General features: G+C 43.8%; 1 long non-coding RNA gene across 1 annotated transcript; it reads left to right on the top strand.

Moving 5' to 3' along the window:
- Window positions 1–298: 298 nt before the first annotated feature.
- On the top strand, window positions 299–5061 carry LOC129058428 (uncharacterized). Its single transcript, XR_008523495.2, has 3 exons — window positions 299–1384; window positions 4067–4170; window positions 4450–5061. It is a non-coding gene; the product is annotated as an uncharacterized LOC129058428 (long non-coding RNA).
- The last annotated feature ends 487 nt before the right edge of the window (window positions 5062–5548 follow it).

Raw genomic sequence — 5548 nt, 5'->3', positions numbered from 1 at the left:
AGCTACTCGGCAGCCTGAGGCAGGAGAATTGCTGGAACTCGGGAGGCGGAGGTTGAAGTGAGCCAAGATCGCACCACTGCACCACTCCGGCCTGGGTGACAGAGCAAGACTCCGTCTCCAAAAGAAAAAAAAAAAAGGGCAACCATAGCCCTCTGGGCTGCTCTGCCTATGGAATAGCTGTTCTTTATTCCCTTACTTTCTTTCTTTCTTTTTTTTTTTTTTTTGAGACGAAATCTCACTCTGTTGCCCAGGCTGGAGTGTAGTGGTGTGGTCTTGGCTCACTGCAACCTCCGCCTCCCAGGTTCAAGTGATTCTCCAGCCTCAGCTTCCTGAGTAACTGGGATTACAGGCATGCACCACCACGCCTGGTTAATTTTTGTATTTTTAGCAGAGACAGAGTTTCACCATGTTGGTCAGGCTGGTCTTGAACTCCTGACCTCATGATCCACCCGCCTCAGCCTTCCAAAATGCTGAGATTACAGGCATGAGCCACCACTCCTGGCCTCTTTAACTTTCTTAATAAACTTGCTTTCACTTTATGGACTTGCCCCGAATTCTTTTCTTGTGTGAAATCCAAGAACCCTCTCTTGGGGTCTGGATCCAGACTCCTTTCCATAACAGGTATGTTTGTCAGAGGCATGTGAACCAGAGCAACTCCATCTTGAATAGGACCTGGGTAAAATGAGGCTGAGACTTACTGGGTTGCATTCCCAAATAGTTAAGGCATTCTAAATCACAGGATGAGATAGGAGGTTGGCACAAGACACAGGTCATAAAGACCTTGCTGATGAAACAGTTTGCAGTAAAGAAACCGGCTAAAATCCACCCAAACCAAGATGGTGATGAGAGTGAACTCTGGTCATCCTCACTGCTACACTCCCATCAGCACCATGACAGTTTACAAATGCCATGGCAATGTCAGGAATTTACCCTATATGGTCTAAGAAGGGGAGACATGAGTAATCCAGCCATTGTTTAGCCTGTCATCAAGAAATAATCATAAAAATGGGCAACCAGCAGCCCTCAGGGCTGCTCTGTCCATGGAGTAGCCATTCTTTTATTTCTTTACTTTCCTAATAAACTTGCTTTCACTTTATGGACTTGCCCTGAATTCTTTCTTGCGTTAGATCCAGTAACCCTATCTTGGGGTCTGGATCGGGACCCCTTTCCTGTAACATGTTGACAGACTTTGGTTTTTCTTCCTGCAATATGGGTTCAGTTAATGAAAAAATAGGCAAGGGACTGGAGGTAATTGTTTTCTTCTTTGGCAGGTCCAGACTTTAGGCAGATAAGGGAACTTCAGAGAACAACTTCATCCTGTGCTTTGGGACGGACAGGAGTGGGAGAAAGGTCAGAGAGACCTGGAGGCTGCTTCTTCAGTTCAGTAGGTCAAAGCTCCATATTTTGGGGTATCGGTTGCTGAGTCCCAACAAATATCTGCTCTCAAAGATTTTCAATCAAGGCTTGCAGACATATGTACCAAAAGGCTGTCCAGATTGGCTGGACTCAGCCGGGTGTGGTGGCTCATGCCTGTAATCTCAGCATTTTGGGAGGCTGAGATGGGTGGATCACCTGAGGTCAGGAGTTCAAGACCAGCCAGGCCAACATGGTAAAACACTATCTCTACTAAAAATACAAAAATTAGCTGGCTGTGGTGGCAGGTGCCTGTAATCCCAGCTACTCCAGAGGCTGAGACAGGAGAATCACTTGAACCCAGGAGGCAGAGGTTGCAGGGAGCCGAGATCCTGCCATTGTAGTCCAGCCTGGGTGACAAAGAGTGAAACTCTGTTTCCAAAACAAAACAACAACAACAAAAAAACCACACACACACGAACAAATTGGCTGGACTAATTTTCGCTTCTACCAGGGACATGAGAGAGTTATTTTCCTCCATCTTTACCCAAACTTGATATTGTAGGACTTGAAAGAAAAGTTTTGCCAATCTGATCAGTGAGAAAAGACAGCTTGTTGCTGTTTTAATTTGCATTTCCCTGGTTACTGAGAAGGATGAGCAGATTTTCGCATGTGTGTTGACCATCTGAATGTCTTCTCGGAATTGTCTGTATGTATGTCTACCCATCTTTTCATTCTTATTTCTCCCTTTCTCAATACACGGAGAAGTATTTAGGGCCTACAGTGTAAAAATGGCAAGAAAAGGTTTCTCACCTTGTCTCCCCAACTAATTAAAATTTAAGCTCATGGCTGTGTGCCGTGGCTCATGCCTGTAATCCCAGCACTTTGGGAGGCCGAGGTGGATGGATCCCCTGAGGTCAGGAGTTTGAGACCAGCCTGGCCAACGTGGTAAAACCCCATCTCTGCTAAAATATAAAAATTAGCTGGACATGGTGGTGCACGCCTGTAATCCCAGTTACTTAGGAGGCTGAGGCAGGAGAATTGCTTCAACCTGGGAGGTGGAGGTTGCAGTGAGCTGAGATTTCACCACTACACTCCAGCCTGGGCGACAGAGTGAGATCCTGTCTCAAAAAAAAAAAAAAAAAAAAAAGTTAAGCTCATACAATTTCTAAAGAATGCAAAACCCCCAAACCTAAATTATTCAGCCAAGCCAGGTTATGACTTAAAAGATATTACAGACCAGGTGCAGTGGCTCATGGCTGTAATCTCAGGACTTTGGGTGGCCGAGGCAGGTGGATCAGAGTTCGGGACTAGCCTGACCAACATGGTGAAACCCTGTCTCTACTAAAATACAAAAAATTAGCCGGGCATGTGGCAGGTGCGAGTAGGCAGCTACTCGGGAGGCTGAGGCTGGAGAATCGCTTGAACCCGGGAGGCAGAGGTTGCAGTGAGCCGAAATGGCACCACTGCACTCCAGCCTGGGTGACACAGCGAGACTCTGTCTCAAAAAAAAAAACAAAAACAAAAGAAAACACATTACAGTTTAACACAGTCTAATGTGTAAGCATTGAGATATTGTCAACCATTTAGCTGAATTTCCCTGGCTAATCACTCAAATGATTAACTTAAGCCTACTTAAGTAAGCCTACTTAAAGTAAGCGTGTTCCTTGAGCTGAGAGAAAGACTGGGGCATCTTACAGGAAGTCACCCTCCCTCTGACAAGACAGGAAGACACCTGCCCACTAACAAGAAGTCTTAGGTACAGGGCAAACAATCTGAAAGCTGCAAGATCAACAAAAGAAAAATTGTTGCTTCCTCCTGGGTGAATATAATGGAAAATTATGGAAAACCTAAATTCCCATTTGATCATTGTGTTGGCGAGGCTGTGGGTGAAATGAAAGTTTCCTAACATGTCTTTTGTTGTCTAGGCATGAATTTTTATTTATGTGTCATATACACTCTTGTATACATACTCATTCGGGATGAAAGGACTACACTCAGAAGAATGAAATGAGTAGAATATTCTAGTCTCATCTTAATCAGAATAAGCGATTATTTATATTAGAAGAATCCTTTACTGTTAACAACTGTTTTTTATATTAACTATATCATTTATTTATTTATTTATTTAAAGATGGGAGTCTTGCTCTGTCGCACAGGCTGGAGTTCAGTGGTGTGATCTCGGCTCACTACAGCCTCCACCTCCTGGGTTCAAGCGATCTCTTGCCTCAGCTTCCCAAGTAGCTGGGACTACAGGTGCCTGCCACCACAGCTGGCTAATTTTTGTATTTTTAGTAGAGACAGGGTTTCACCATGTTGGTCAGGATGGTCTCGATCTCCTGACCTCGTGATCTGCCTGCCTCGGCTTCTCAAAGTGCTGGGATTACAGGCATGAGCCACCACGCCCAGCCCCCTTCCTTTTTAAGACTAAATATTATTCCATTGAATGGATAGGTCACATTTTGTTTATTTATCCATCAATGGACGAATTGCATGGCTTTCACCTTTTGGCTGTTGTGAATAATGCTGCTATGAACATGGGTATAAGATTATGGGCTTTCAATTATGTTGGGTATACCCAGAAGTGGGATTGCGGAATCATATGGCAATTCTACATTTAATTTTGTGAGGAAATATACTGTTTTTTATTGTAGCTGCATTTTTTTTTTTTTTTTTTTTTTTTTTGATACGGAGTTTTGCTCTTGTTGCCCAGGCTGAAGTGCAATGGCACGATCTCGGCTCACTGCAACCTCCACCTCCCTCCTGAGCAGCTGAGTGATTCTCCTGCCTCAGTCTCCTGAGTAGCTGAGATTACAGGTATGCACCACTACACCCAGCTAATCGGCTAATTTTGTATTTTTAGTAGAGACAGGGTTTCTCCATGTTGGTCAGGCTGGTCTCGAACTGCCGACCTCAGGTGAGCCACCCACCTCGGCCTCCCAAAGTGCTGGGATTACAGGCATGAGCCACCATGCCCAGCCTGTTTTTAGTCTTTATGTAGTTCAATTTATTTATTTTTTACTTTTGTTGCATTGTTGAATTTTAATAACATAAAAACTTTAAAATAAAACTTTTTTTTTTTTTTTTTTGAGACAGGGTCTCTGTTGCCCAGGCTGGAGTGCACTGGCGAGATCATAGCTCCCTGCAGCCTAGAACTCCTAAGGTCAAGTGATTCTCCCACCTCAGCCTCCTAAGCAGCTAGGACTACAGGTGTGTGCCACCATGCCCAGCTAAATTTTGAAGTTTTTTTGGTAGAGGTAGAGTCTCACTATGTTGTCCAGGCTATTCTCACCCTCCTGGCCTCAAGCAATCCTCCTGCCTTGGCCTCCAAAATCACTGGGATTACAGGCATAAGTCACTGCACCTGGCCTAAAATAAAACATTTTTTGAAATTGATCCTTTATTAGCAATGCATTCTACATGGATGTTAATTTACAGAACTCCTAGAACATCTGCCCCCCCCATACATCGATTCGGCTCATGTGTTTGTTCCCAGAGTAAGCTTATAACTTTTTGGAATCCTTTGAGATTGTTTCGAGGACAGTTGTTTTATCCAACCCTTATGGTGCTATACATTGTTGTGTTTAAACTGTAGATTTGAGATAACCAGTGATGGCATAGTGATTATAAAGACAAATTTGAGTTACTGCTATTCAGCTATTCTATGCTGAATGTAACTAAAAATACATTAATGTAATTTTCAAAATATTAAGCCACTACCTTTTCCTTTTTTGGTTGTAATATTTATTTTATTTTTATTTAAAAATTTTGCTGGCTTGCTTATATATAGAAAGTTTAATAAAATGTTTTTTCCTAGAAATTATTATATTTCATTTCATGTTTATTACTGAAAATAATTTTGTCTTATAAAGGAGGAGTGGTTCAAAAAGGATCCTCCCTAGGGGGTCCAATTTGCTAGGTGTGCTAAGGAGGTCTGAACTACCCAGGTGGGGCCAGGCCAGAGGAGTGAGTCTGAGAGGCCAAAGGTCAGAGAGGATGCCTCGGAGGGCCTGGGGACCACAAGCAGGGGTTTGAATTCTCCGTCAAGGCACCTGGGAGGCTCTGGAGGGCTGGCTGGCCCCCTGAGAAGTGTCCCGTGATCTGTGTTGACCACTCTGGCACTGAGGGGAGCTCAGAAGCAGGAAGAGTGTATTAGGCTCACCAGAGAAACAGAATACAAGTTTGGGTGTTTGGG

This window comes from Pongo abelii, chromosome 2, assembly GCF_028885655.2.
Source record: "Pongo abelii isolate AG06213 chromosome 2, NHGRI_mPonAbe1-v2.0_pri, whole genome shotgun sequence".
Taxonomy (NCBI): Eukaryota; Metazoa; Chordata; class Mammalia; order Primates; family Hominidae; genus Pongo; species Pongo abelii.
This window is presented reverse-complemented; position numbering and strand designations above follow the sequence as displayed.